The sequence below is a fragment of the Podarcis raffonei genome, chromosome 8 (assembly GCF_027172205.1).
Source record: "Podarcis raffonei isolate rPodRaf1 chromosome 8, rPodRaf1.pri, whole genome shotgun sequence".
In the NCBI taxonomy this organism is placed as follows: Eukaryota; Metazoa; Chordata; class Lepidosauria; order Squamata; family Lacertidae; genus Podarcis; species Podarcis raffonei.
The window spans coordinates 12,020,780-12,034,861 of record NC_070609.1 but is presented as its reverse complement, the minus strand read 5'-3'; the positions used below and the strand labels follow the sequence as shown (position 1 = coordinate 12,034,861).

The 14,082-nt window shown below is 42.5% G+C and overlaps 1 protein-coding gene and 1 non-coding gene across 2 annotated transcripts in view; both read right to left on the bottom strand.

The window, feature by feature from the left end:
• Positions 1 to 14,082, bottom strand: part of CADM4 (cell adhesion molecule 4) — a 142,516-nt gene that overhangs the window by 64,378 nt on the left and 64,056 nt on the right. The gene's annotated exons all lie outside the window — the stretch shown is intronic.
• On the bottom strand, positions 8,098 to 8,201 carry LOC128420422 (U6 spliceosomal RNA). The gene has a single exon (XR_008332028.1). It is a non-coding gene; the product is annotated as a U6 spliceosomal RNA (small nuclear RNA).

The following is a 14,082-nucleotide window of genomic DNA, read 5'->3' as shown; positions in this document are numbered from 1 at the left end:
CAACAGAAGAGAATCGTAAATTGGCAGGGGAAGCCGTTCAAATTGCAACATCAGCCAAAAAAGAAGTCGAGGAAGTTAAAGCGGAAGTCAAGCCTCTTCATAAACAGATAGGGGACCAACAAACCTATCTCTCGTTGGTGGAATTGAAAAATCGCGAGACCAACCTTAGACTAAGGGCAGTCCCAGAAATTGAACAAGAAGATTTGAAAGGACTTTTGACAATAGAGTTTACAAAGTTCTGGGACTTAAAAGAAGAAATTGATTTTAAAATTGTATCGGCTTTTCGGTTGGGAAGATTAGTAAGAAAAGATAGATCCAGAGACTGCTTAATAGCTTTGAGATCAAGGGAGGAGAGAGACAAAATACTAGGCCTACACTTCAAAAACTCAATTGTGATACAAGAGAAAAGGGTGGAAATTTATCGAGATATTCCTAAACAGTTATTGGACTTGAGAGCCACCTACTCAGATTTGGCTAAGTTACTGAGACTCAACACAATTCCTTATAGGTGGGAGTTCCCACAAGGGCTATCATTCACTTACAAACAGAAGAAGGTTAAAATAAGATCACCAGAGGACTTACAAAAGTTCCAGCACGACCACGGAGAAGACCTCCAAAAAGAAGCAGCAGCTAATTGGCCTATACCCAACCCAGGTGGAGCAATACCTGCACCTTCGGAACCAGAGGAGAAAGAAGATACACCGCTCTAGGTGTAGCAGAATAGTTCAGGATGTCTCTGCGGCTACTCAGTTGGAATATAAATGGCGGAAATTCCCCGGAGAAAAGAAGGAGGTTATTTCACATATTGAAGAAAGAACAATTGGATATTATTTGCCTCCAAGAAACCCATGTGACCAGGCTCCACAGGAAGGTTTTGGTAAATAAAAGATTAGGCCAAGAATTTATTTCGTCTGACAAAGTAAAGAAAAGAGGAGTGGTGATCTATGCTAAGGAGAGCCTGATACCCAAATTTCTATTTAAGGATGAACAAGGAAGAATTTTGGCAATTGAAATTCAAACCCAAGGAGAAAAAATATTGATATTAGGAATTTATGCCCCAAATGACGGGAAATCAGAATTTTTCAAGAAGCTGCATGAGACGTTGCTGGACTATCTGGACTATGCTAACATCATAATGATGGGAGATATGAATGGAGTGGTGTCTACACATATGGATAAGTCTCACAACCAAAACTTAACATCTGATGGCAGACTGCCCAAAACTTTTTTCGAACTGACTGACAATCTGGATTTGATCGACATATGGAGGACAAAGAACCCCCTAGGTAAAGAAGGAACTTTTTTCTCTGAGGCCCACCTGTCTTGGTCAAGGATCGACCAAATCTGGACCTCCAGGGGGCTGGCACCCAAGACTAAAAAGGTGGAAATCTGCCCAAAAACATGCTCCGACCACAACGCCTTGAAAATAGAACTTAGATTAACTCAACCCGGTTCCTTCAGATGGAGAATGAATGACACACTACTAAGAGATCAAGAGATTGTGAAAAAGGCCCAAAAAACATTAAAGGACTATTTTGAGATAAATCTGAATACTACAGTTGAAAAAAGAACGATCTGGGACGCAAGTAAAGCTGTTATGAGAGGGTTTCTGATACAACAGAATTCAATCAAGAAAAAACTCTGGAACGGAAAGAAGGACAAAATATTGGAGAAAATACACCAAGGAGAAAAAAAACTGAGAACCAAACCAAAGTCCAAGGAGGTGCTGAGAGAAATTAAATTCCACCAAGCAGAATACTCAAAATTGATCAATCAGGAGATTGAATGGAAAATAAAACAGATGAAGCAAAGATCTTTTGAATCAGCAAATAAATGTGGAAAGCTGCTAGCTTGGCAGCTGAAAAAAAGACAAAAGCTAAATACGATAACAAATCTAGAGATTGATGGAAGGACCGTACAGAAACCAGAAGAAATTAGGAGGTGCTTCCACAGATACTTCAAAGAACTGTATGCACAGGGGCCCCAGAAAGAACCAGAGATAGATCAATTTTTAAAGACAAATGGACTATCAAAAATAACTCAAGATAAAAGATCAATCTTGAACTCTATAATAACCACACAGGAAATTGAAGGTGCCATTCAGAATATGCAACTAGGCAAATCTCCAGGCCCGGATGGACTTACCTCCAAATATTACAAGGTTCTGAAGGACTATTTGATACAACCTTTGTTGGAGGTATGTAACCAGATTATGGATGGGAAGAGGGCACCAGAAACGTGGAAAGAAGCCTTCATCACATTGATACCTAAGTCAGAATCTGAAAAGACTCAGCTTAAAAACTACCGTCCCATCTCACTCCTAAATGTGGATTACAAAATATTTGCAGACATTTTGGCAAATAGACTTAAAAAAGTCTTAAATGAAGTAATTCATAAAGACCAAGCTGGCTTTCTCCCTGGTAGACATTTATATGAGAACACTAGAAACATCATTGACATTTTAGAACTTTTGCAGACTAACAGGAACACAAGGGCGGTGTTAATCTTTATTGATGCGGAGAAAGCATTTGACAATATATCTTGGATGTTTATGAAGAAGAATTTGGAGGGGATGGGAGTGGGACGGGGGTTTGAGAATGGATTACATGCAATCTATTCAGAACAAAAAGCTAAATTAATAGTGAACAATGTGGTGACGGAGGAATTTAAAATTGAAAAAGGGACACGACAAGGGTGCCCTCTATCCCCTCTGTTATTTATTTCAGTCCTGGAGGTGCTATTGAATATGATCAGAGAGGACCGGTTGGTACAAGGGATAGAGGTCGGAGTGAAACAATATAAACTGAAAGCTTTTGCAGATGACCTAGTTTTGACACTGCAGGAGCCAGAATCCAGTACAAAAAGAGTTCTCGAACTTATATCTGAATTTGGTCGGGTGGCGGGATTTAGGTTGAATAAACAAAAAACTAAGGTTCTGACCAAAAATTTAACAATTACAGAAACAGAGGGGTTTCAGAGAGAAACAGAACTGAATGTGGTTAAAAAAGTGAAATACCTTGGGATCTATTTGTCCTCCAAGAATTTGAATTTATTTAAGGATAATTATGAGAAATGTTGGTTGGAAGTTAAAAAGGATTTAGAAATTTGGTCAAGATTGAAACTTTCCTTGTTGGGAAGAATTGCAGCTATAAAAATGAATGTGTTGCCGAAAATGTTATTTTTGTTTCAAACCTTACAGATCGTGGACAGAGTGGATTGCTTTGGAAAATGGCAGAAGGATATATCTAGATTTATCTGGCAGGGCAAAAAGCCCCGAATAAAGTTTAAAATATTAACAGATTCGAAAGAAAGAGGGGGGTTTGCCCTGCCGGACTTGAGGTTGTATTATGAAGCTGCAGCCTTCTGCTGGCTGAAAGATTGGTTTTTGTTGGAAAACACCGATGTCCTAGATCTGGAAGGTTTTAATAATGCTTTTGGATGGCACGCATACCTATGGTACGACAAGGTTAAAGCACATAAATTGTTTAAAAGCCACATTGTCAGAAAAGCAATTTTTGCAGTCTGGATGAAATATAAAGACTTACTAGAGAGTAAAACTCCGAGGTGGCTATCACCAGTGGAGGCCAAGGCCCGAAAAAGACCCAATATGGAGGCCTATTGGCCGAAATATTGGGAATTGACTGAAAAAATTGGAGACAATTGGAAGTTGCAGAGCCAGGACAAACTAAAAAATAAGGTGCGAGACTGGCTACATTATGCTCAAATTCAAGAGGTTTTCAAAATGGACAAAAAAGTTGGTTTCCAGGTGGAAAAGTCGAAACTAGAGACAGAATTGTTAGAACCAAAGACAAAGCTGTTATCTAGAATGTATAACTTGCTGCTTATGTGGAATTTACAGGATGAGACAGTTAAATCTGCTATGATTAAATGGGCACAGGATGTTGGACACAACATTATGTTTGAAGACTGGGAAAGGTTATGGAACACCGGAATGAAATTCACGGCCAGTACGGCCTTGAAGGAAAACATTATGAAAATGATATACCGGTGGTACATGACCCCAGTCAAGTTAGCTAAGATACATCACCTGTCTGACAATAAATGTTGGAAGTGTAAGGAAGCAGAGGGGACTTTCTTTCACCTCTGGTGGACATGCCCAAAGGTTAAGGCTTTCTGGGAAATGATTTACAATGAGTTGAAAAAGGTATTTAGGTATACCTTTCCCAAGAAACCAGAGGCCTTCCTGTTGGGCATGGTAGACCAGAAAGTGTTAAAGAAGGACAGAACTTTGTTTATGTATGCTAGTACAGCAGCAAGAATACTCATCGCAAAGAACTGGAAGACACAAGATTTACCCACGCTGGAGGAATGGCAGACGCAGTTGATGGACTACATGGAGATAGCTGAACTGACCGGCAGAATCCGAGATTTGGATGTAGAAACAATTGAGGTGGACTGGAAAAAGTTTAAAGACTACTTGCAAAAGTATTACAAACTGTATGAATTTTAAGACGGTGCATGATTTGAAAATGATACGCTTTAGCAATTATGATTAAGTAAATAGTAAACTAAGTGATAAAAGAGAAAAGGAGATAATATGAAATTGAACATGTTATGTTTATTTTAAAGGTATAAAAATTCTGACATAATACATTGAATATAGATACATAACATGCAAAAGTTACAATAAGGTATGACATAAGGTAACAAATTGCTGACATTGTTAATATAAAGAACGCAGAATCGGAAGGGGTGGGGAAGTCCAATTTGGGATTTTTGTTAAAAAAAAAAAAAAAAATGGTTTCTTGTAAACTCCTTGTTTGTAATGTATAAAATTTGGAAAGAAACGTAATAAAAAATATTATATAAACAAAGAGCTGTAGTTTCTTAAGGGTGCTGAAAGTTGTTAGGAAACCACTGTTCCCAGCACAGAGCTACAATTCCCCGAGTTCCCTGGGGAAATGACTGACTGTTAAAGAACTCTGGGAATGGAATAGGAGGAGAGGAATAGGAATTTCCTAACAACTCCCAGCACCCTTGAGAAACTACAGCTCCCAGAATTCTTTGAAATAATGGTTAGTGTTGGACTATGACCTGGGGGACCAGCATTCAAATCCCCACTCAGCCATGAAGCTAACACTGGGTGACCTTGGGCCAGTCATCATCTCTTAGCCTAACCTACCTCACAGGCTTGTTGTGTGGATGAAATGCAGACGTGGAGAACCTTGTACAACCACTTTTAGTACCTTGGAAGATAATGGTGGTATGCAATAAATAAATTGTGTGAATGTGGCCCAAGTACCGGTACATATTTGACCGTTTGCTTCATTTGTGCAATATATTGATTTTTTTACATTTTTACTCAAGGTATTTCTGTAACGCTTTATTGTTGAGGTTTCTACGGGGTGTAATGAATAAAATGAATAGAAACAGAAAACTTCCTTAAAATGTCTGCTTAAAGAAAAGAAAGGTCCATAGGCTTGTCTAATCTCAGCCAGGAGGGAAGAAATAACTACTACTACTACTACTACTACTACTACTCACACTTTTGAATGAATGGCTTCCAGTGGATATGGGCACGGATATAAGGGACCAGGTCCTTAAGATATCCTTGGCCCAAATTGTGAAGAGTCTTGTAAATTAATGTAAGAATTTTGACCTTGGCCCAGTAACAAATGGGCAGCCAGTGCAAGCTATTAAGGAGCAGGCTGGTTTGCTGGCAGTAGTTTGCTATCTCCACCAGGAGTCTAGCTGTGACATTTTGCACAGGCAGGAGCTTTGAGCCCAGGCCCAAAGATTCAGTAATCAAGGGGGTAGCATTCAGCTAGGTCTCACTCCGAGTAGACCCATTGAAATTACTGGTCCTAACTTAGCCAAGTTCACTAGCTTTAATGAGTCTGCTGTGGGTACAACTTAGTTGAATACCACCTTGAGGTTACCAGGGCATGAATTTATATGGCGGAAAGCTTGTTATAGACACCTAGGTTTTCATTTTGTAATTTGCAGCGCAGCATACACAACGATTCCTACCGACGATAACCGTACACACACCTGCAGGATTGCAAGAACATCTTCCCGATCTAGAGGCCGCAGACAACAATGGATGTTGAAAGGAACGAAGGCACTCGAAAAAGCTTTTGTTACTTAACATGCACTAGAAGCTGCAGTTTCTAGTGCCACCTCAATCAAAGCAGCCCATGATCCCTTCATGTGAAAGCACTAGAGAACCAAAGGTTTAATTCAAGTGTTGACACAATCCATGAATGTATTATCATTACGGAGGTTAAATACCCTATGGCCAACGAAGCAAGAAAATAACAATCATGTGAAAATGTGCAAGTGGCTGGATCAAGAGCTAACACAACAGAATATAACTCACAGGAGAAGGCGAGACCCACATTGTGAGATTGCAGGGCTGTTGCAGGTCCCTGCACAGAGCTATTTTAAATCATTAGTAGGGCAACTTAACAGTAAGATGTGCAAAACAGCAGCAGGTTCTCACCAAGCCAAGGGACATGGCCTTTGACATGTGAGGTATATGCTTTCGGAACCGTCCTTATTCCCATGATCGTACATCATTGATTTTTTTAAATTGCTGCAATATGCCCTGGGACGAGATGGTGAAGGTGGGAAATAAACTGGGAAAAATAATAATTCTCATCAAACCCATGGATATGGAATCGTGGAACTGTAGAGTTGGAAGGGACCTGGAGTGTCATCTAGCCCAACTCCTTACAAATGCAGGAATCTCAACAAGATCATGCATAACAGATGGCCATTCAATCTCTGCTTTAAAATATCCAAGGAAGGAGAGTCCACCATTTCTCGTGGGAGTCCGTTCCACTGTCAAACAGCTCTAACCATCAGAAAGTTCTTCCTGATGTTTAGTCGGAATCTCCTTTCTTGTAACTTGAATCCATTGATTTGGGTCCTATCCTCTGGAGCAGGAGAAAACAAACTTGCTCCATCTTCCATGTGACAGCCCTTTAGATATGACAGCCATCTTCAAAGGTCGTGGGTTTAAGCCCCACATTGGGTACAAGATTCCTCCATTGCAGAAGGTCGACCCTCATGGCCCCTTCCATTTTACAGTTCTATGATCTCCTCTCTGTCTCCTCTTTTCCAGGCTAAACATACCCAGCTCCTTCAACTTTTCCTCATAAGGCTTGGTCTCCAGACCCTTGATCATCTTGATCTCCCTCCTCTGCACACGTCCCACCTTGTCAACATCCTTCTTAAATTGTGGCATCCAGAACTGGACACAGTATTCCAGGTGTGGTCTTACCAAGGCAGAACAGAGTGGTACTACGACTTCCCTTGATCAGCACACTATATTTCTGCTGATGCAGCCTAAAATAGCACTAGCTTTTTTTCCTTTTCTTTTTTTTGCTGCTGCTGCTGGTGCGTCACACTGTTGGCCAAGATATTGAGGAGGCGAAAGGGGTTGAGAATGGGAGCTGAAGGAACTGAATCCTGGGAAAGATCCCAGCAGGTTGGGAGGCCCCAAACCAGATCCAGACTGTCAGGGGAGAAGTCTGCCTCAGTGCCCCTGGACACCCCAAGTGCCATGTCACAGCAAACTGACTTGACTCTGCTCCTGCCTCCAGTGTTGTGTAGTGGTTAGAGCACTGAGCTGGGAAAACTCAAGTTCAAATCCCTGATGAATTGGAAGAGCCGCAAAAAGATTCAGTTGAGCACATGGATTGATAATATGGACAAATTAGCTACATATGAACGAATTGCATGTCGACACAAATTAAGAATGGATAAATATGAAGAAATCTGGAAGGAATACTTAAGCGATAAGGCGGAAAGTGGTGGGAAGTGGGAGGAGAAGAGAGAGGTGGGAAATTGTTTAAAAGGTGCAATCATAGGTATATCAGTGTATTTAAATCTGAATTGTTACATTGTGTTATTTTTGTTATTATGGTTTTTGTTGTAGTGTCTTTTGCGGTTGTTGTTTGTATAGAAAAAAAAGATTAATTTTTTTTTTTAAAAGTTCAAATCCGTACTCAGCCATGAAGTCCACTGGGCGATTTTGGGCCTGTGACTACTTCACAGGGTTGTTGTGAGGATAAAATGAGGGGTTGAGGTAACCATGGATGCTACTTTTATTTAATGTGAAAGCATTATTGGAAAAATGTGGAACACGCCACGAATTTGCGTGTCATGCTTGCGCAGCGGCCAGGCTAATCTTCTCTGCATCGTTCCAATTTTAGTGTATGTTACTTTGAACTCACTGAAGGAAAGGTTGAGCACAAGTGTAATAAGTACATAAATAAAGCTCATTATAAATGCAAAGTGGAACATGGGTGCAGGCAGAGGTAGAGGGGGCGATACTAAGGTTGAGGCCTAAGGTGTTGATAAATCAGGGCTTGAGCTGCACCACTTCAGGCTGCAGGTGGGGGCTCCTGCAGGTGAGGGAATGTTCCTCCGTGGAAAAAAGCTAATAAACAACAAGAACAACATTCCCCCACACAGAAAACAAGCAGTCAGGGGGTTTAGCCTAGCCTTCTGCACTGACATGTGAAGAGGATGAACCCGCACGAATAGTCTACCATGGGAATCCAAACCACAGCCTCAAAGTGGTAACATCCCAGAGGCAGTTTAGCATCGTAATGAGAACTAAGTGTGAGAGGGGCCATATTGGATGTAAATCTAAACCAATCATTTAGACTGAGCCTGGTCTCCAGCTGTTTTTTGGACTTCAACTCCCATCATCCCTGTCCATTGGGTCCTGCTAGCTAGGGATGGTGGGAATTGTAGTCCAAAAACAGCTGGAGACCCACGTTTAGGAAACTCAGCTTTAGAGGTTTCGTAAGCCTGGAAAGAGAATCACTGAATGTTTGTTTGTTTGTTTATATTTGTCTACTGCCCTTCATCCATAGATCTCAGGGCAGTTCACAGCATAAAATGCAAGAAAGAAGAATGCAAGAAAGAGAGGGATAAACGAAGTGGTAGAGAAGGAGTGTGTGTCTGTGTTGGAGAGACTGAGGGAAAAACAATGGATGCTGAATGAGTAACGGAGAGAGGAGAGGCAGGGGCGTAGGAAAGGGGAGTGGGGGGGCGCCCCAAGTGCCATCATGGAGGGGGGTGACAAATTATCAAGGAACAATTACTGCCCTACTAGGGCGGTTCATAAAAAACTTTTTTAAAAAAATGCCCGCTCCAAAGGTCTTATCTTTCTACACTGGGGATTATATAGCTACATATGAAATTTCATGCATATCAGTTAATATCTTGACCCTCCTCCACGAAAACAGCTGTTTACTTGGCCGTTTTCCTATGTCGTGAAGGCTGATATTTCAACAAAGCACGTGCCTTTGCTAGACTGTTTTCGGGCGCCTGCTAAAAGCATTCTTCTTTAGGCACGCGTACCTAGATGCTTAGGAAGTTGAAGTAATTTTAATCTTAATATTTTAGCTTTTGTATGTTTTAAAGTAGTATTGTTCATTTCTCTCGATTTTACTGCTGTGGTGTTTTTTTGTTTTGGTAAACCACTTTACAGGTTTTTTAAAATAAATAAATTTTATTAAGATAAATAAACAATAAATATAAATAAAATAACACAAGCCAAAACACAATCCATCCTATAGATTTAAGTATCTGTCCATAGTCGCCTACTTGTTATCAGAGGCTCAGAATCCACATTCCTTTGTAAGAAAATATGAAATAACGTAAAACCATTTTTGCAGGCAATATATATATATATATATATATATATATATATATATATATATATATATATATATTTATTGTGGGAGGGTGGGGTGACAAGAAATTTTCAGCACCGGGTACCACCTCACCTTCCTACGCCTCTGAGGAGAGGAAACATAAAAGAAGGGGACCCAATACATTTTTTCTTTCAGTGGATGGTGCCCATTGGGACCGGTGGGGAAGAAGACAGGAAGCACATAGGAGGCAGAGCCAATTTTGTCTCCATCATCCTCATCTTCTAGGACAACACTGAGACTAAGGAGAAGGAAGCTGATTCTAGGTAAGAAGGCAGGCAGGTGGCAGGTGGGTGAGCTTGGTGGGACAGTGCCCCAAGCACCCTAGTGGGCAACTTCCACACTTTTGGGCCCCGCCTACTTTTTGCTTTGGCCCTGCTTGCTGCCCACTGTGTGTGATCCCAATCGTTTTCCCCTGGGAATGTGGCCCTTTGACCCTGAGAACCGGCCCACCCCTGGCTTAGAACGACATGCACCAGTGAAAGTGAGTCCAGACAAAGCCTTGAGTTCACACACTGGCTCTCGCCCCAATTCCCCTTTGCCAGTGTTTAATTTCCGTTTCACAGAATCTTGGCTCATTGTGCTGTACCAACCAGAGATCATGGTTTATAACAAACCAATTTCAAACTCTGAGTTATGAAGCTGGCTTGTTTAACTAACCAGAGCATGTTTTAAACAACGATCTGATACGATGCAACAAGCCAAGATTCTTGAAACTGGAACAAAATGCTGGCAAAATCCTTTTCTCGGCAGGAGGAGAAGAGAGCAAGCGAGCCCAAGGCTTTGCTCTGGCTTGTTCCAGCGCGTAAATGTAGCACTTAAGCCAAGGTTTAGGGTGATGTGCAAACTGAGCCCGTGTCTGTTCCAGGCTCTCAGATACAGACCAACATACAAAAGGTATCGATTGGAGCAGGACTGTGCAACTGTGATTCGCTAAGTCAGGGGTCTCCAAATGTTTTGGGCTCAGGGGCCACATTTCGAAATAACTTGAGGGCCCCACAAAATACCCACTTCACAGGAGGAGGAAAAACTGAGAATGCTGATAACCACCACTAGCACCCCAACAACAACAACAAAAACACAGGAATCTCACCTATATTCCCCCAAACACAAATAAAACACAGACAAAAAAGTCAGACAACACCCTTACCAAAAAAACAACAACAGGCTACACTCCCCCAATGAAACAGCCAAAAATATGTGCAACACGCGCGCACACACACACACACACAGAGAGAGAGAGAGAGAGAGAGAGAGAGAGAGAGAGAGAGAGAGAGAGGCAGGCAGGCAGGCAGGCAGGCAGGCAAGCAGGCAGGCAGGCAGCTTTGCAAGGTGCTAAGGGATGTGTATGCCAGGTTTTGCTGCCTATTTGAAGCTGGAAATTATTATTTTTGCATACATGCCTAGTGGCTGGGGTTCAGCCTGTCAAGGAGGGAGCAGGGCTGTCACAAGTAGTCCAAGTCAAAATGCACAATATGCTAAGCATGCTTAGCAACAGCCACTTCCTCTTTTCCCTTCCCCTTGTTTTCTTTCTTCTTTTTGCACAGAACCAGCAGTCATACCAGGATCACAGCATACAGGCAAGAGGATTAAACCACTTCCTCCTTGAGCCATTTCTTGTCTAAAATCTCCCACCGCTGCCACCACCCCACTAGTTCCTTTTTGGCTGATAAGATGGTTTGCATCAGAAATGTGGTACAGGGAGAAAGATGTTAAGGGTCATTCTTGTGTGTCGCGATCCCAATCTGGATTGAAGCCCAAGAAAGGGAGTTGCCGCCATTGCTGTGTAATGTCCAGATCAGGCTTAGTCAACAAAGTGCTCTCCAGAGATTGTAGGCTACAACTCCCATCAGTCCCAGCAGGTACAGTGGTACCTCGGGTTACGAACTTAATTCATTCCGGAGGTCCATTCTTAACCTGAAACCGTTCTCAACCTGAGGCGTGCTTTCACTAATGGGGCCTCCCGCTGCCACCGTGCCACCAGCACATGATTTCTGTTCTCATCCTGAGACAAAGTTCTTAACCCGAGGTACTACTTCCAGGTTAGCAGAGTCTGTAACCCGAAGTGTTTGTAACCTGAGGTGTTTGTAACCTGAGGTACCACTGTACTTAAAGCACACTCAAAGCACATTCTTTCCCTCAAAGAATCCTGGGGGCTGTAGTCTGCTAAGGGTATCTGGGAATTGTAAGTTTGTGATGGTCAAACTACAGTGGCCAGAATTCTTTGAGGGAAGGAATGTGCTTTGGCAGTGCTTCAAAGGTACAGTGTGTACACAGCCATAGCCCAAAGCTTCTGGAATGCACAATATGGGGATACCCCACGTCTAGACAGACCCTTAGAGACTGTAAACAATATTTCCATCCCAAGAGAACGAGGCAGGGCTGTGCCCGTTTCAAGAGAAATTGCCTCCTTATAGAAGCCCCCGTCTGCTATGCAAAAATATACCTGATTAAATGCCTCAACTTTTCTCAGGCTAAGGGTTTCTGAGAGATGGGCTGGTCTGATCTCAGTGCCATAAAACAATTAGGTCAAAGGAGTTCTGTAGTGCCTCTGGCTAGGCCTGTTGCCAAGACACTTTTTACCTTCAAGACAATATAGTGGCACCAAGGATTGAAAGGTCATGTTTGAGAGGACTCTCCTTGCTAGTACTTCTCTTTACATTGTGCAGCAGATGTGCCCTGTATGTTTGGGTTGTGCTTGTGTTACATGAGGTTGCCCACACAGTGCTTTATTGCAAGCTTTTGAAAACCCTGGAAATAAAGAGCTTATCTTTATTTATTTTTAAAACCACACACACGTTCCCAGGGTGTTTTGTTGGGAAGACATGAGACTAATACAGATGTACACAGATCAGGAATGATCTGCACCAGCAACTAACAAGGCTCTTTCATCATTTTGGGGGGGGGGGGGAAAGGTTTAAAAACAGATCGGCGTAGCCAACTCAGCTTTACTCTGAGTAGACTCACTGAAATCAATGGGCACCATTAACTTAGGTCCACTCATTTTGGTGGGTATACGAGTATGACTAACATTTGACACAACTCAAGAGTTAAAGCCTTTCTGAAAGTCACTTTTAAAAAAAGAGGATGTGATGAATTTGCGGGTAGATTACACCCTTAATTGCAGGTTCTGAGCCACTCTGGGGTGGAGCGACAGGTCCAGAAAGCGACTTGTCCTTCTCCATATTCTTTGGCAGTGTCTGAATAACTTTTATCGCATGCCAATGAGACATTTGAGAATTGAAACCGGGCAAAGCTTGCCAGTTCTCAGCAGGCAGCCCTTCTCTAGTCCCCAGAGAAGTCAGATGCTCAATGGAGGGGTCCTGAGAACTGCCCTGGCAACCGAGCAAAGGTCAGATTCCTCACTCTCTGGATGTATGCCTGTAATCCAGTCTCTTTTTCCTGTATTTTCCAAACCTCTCCACCATGCAAAGCACATTCTTCTCCTCTCTGCCCCTTTAGAGAAGCCCACCATTACCATGGTATGATCCGGTCATGCTGGGGAAGGGAGGAGCCACAGAGCTGCAGCCAGCAGTGCCAGCCAAAGGGGAGGTGGGGGTTACTTTAGCTCCATGTTGTAGGAACCTCTCTCCCTCTTGACAGTGCTGTTTCCCAAGTGCTGTTCGCCAGGGCTGCAAAATCCTCTTGGTAAATCCTCTTTGAAGTGCAAAGCCATCAATGGAGGAAGACTCCACCCCCATCTACCAGCACCAGCGCCCCAACAGCATTAATATGTGTGTCTGTGTGTGTGGATTTAGAGCTCAGGCAGGTAGCGACTTCTGCATCCTCAGTTTGGTGCAGAAGTGAGAGAAGCAGAGATGAGATGGCAGGAGGTTATTACAGGTTATGTCAACATGGTGCTGAACAACCATCTCACTTTCGGCTTGCGCTGTCCAAATTCCTTAGCAAAGGATTCAATTCAGAGCCTCGGTATATCCCAAAGGAAAGCCGCCGGCCTGGTTCAGATGCAACTCTAAACCCTGTTTCAATAAAACACAGTTTAAGCTCAGTTTGGCCCAGCTTCATGCATAATGACGAACTGTGATACGTTTAAACAAGGAAGCAAGTGTTTCGATCTCCCCTGGTGCGCCTTAGAGGAGAGGGAAAGAGCAGACAAGCCCAAGAATCCTGCAGGCTCATTGCAAGTAGAGCCAAATTACAGTTTAGTGTTACATCCAACCTGGATCTTTTTCATTCTGGCCAACTTTCAGTACCCAGGCTCAGAAAAGATGAGCAAAAATTGATTTAAGTGTGCTATGAATATTGGGAATTATGGGCAGGGAGCCGTTTCTTATGTTGAGGGCCACTTTCCCTCAAGGATAAATTGTTGGGGGCCAGAGCTGCAGGTGGATGAGACCAAACCAAAAGTGAGGAAACCCCAATTCTCTCT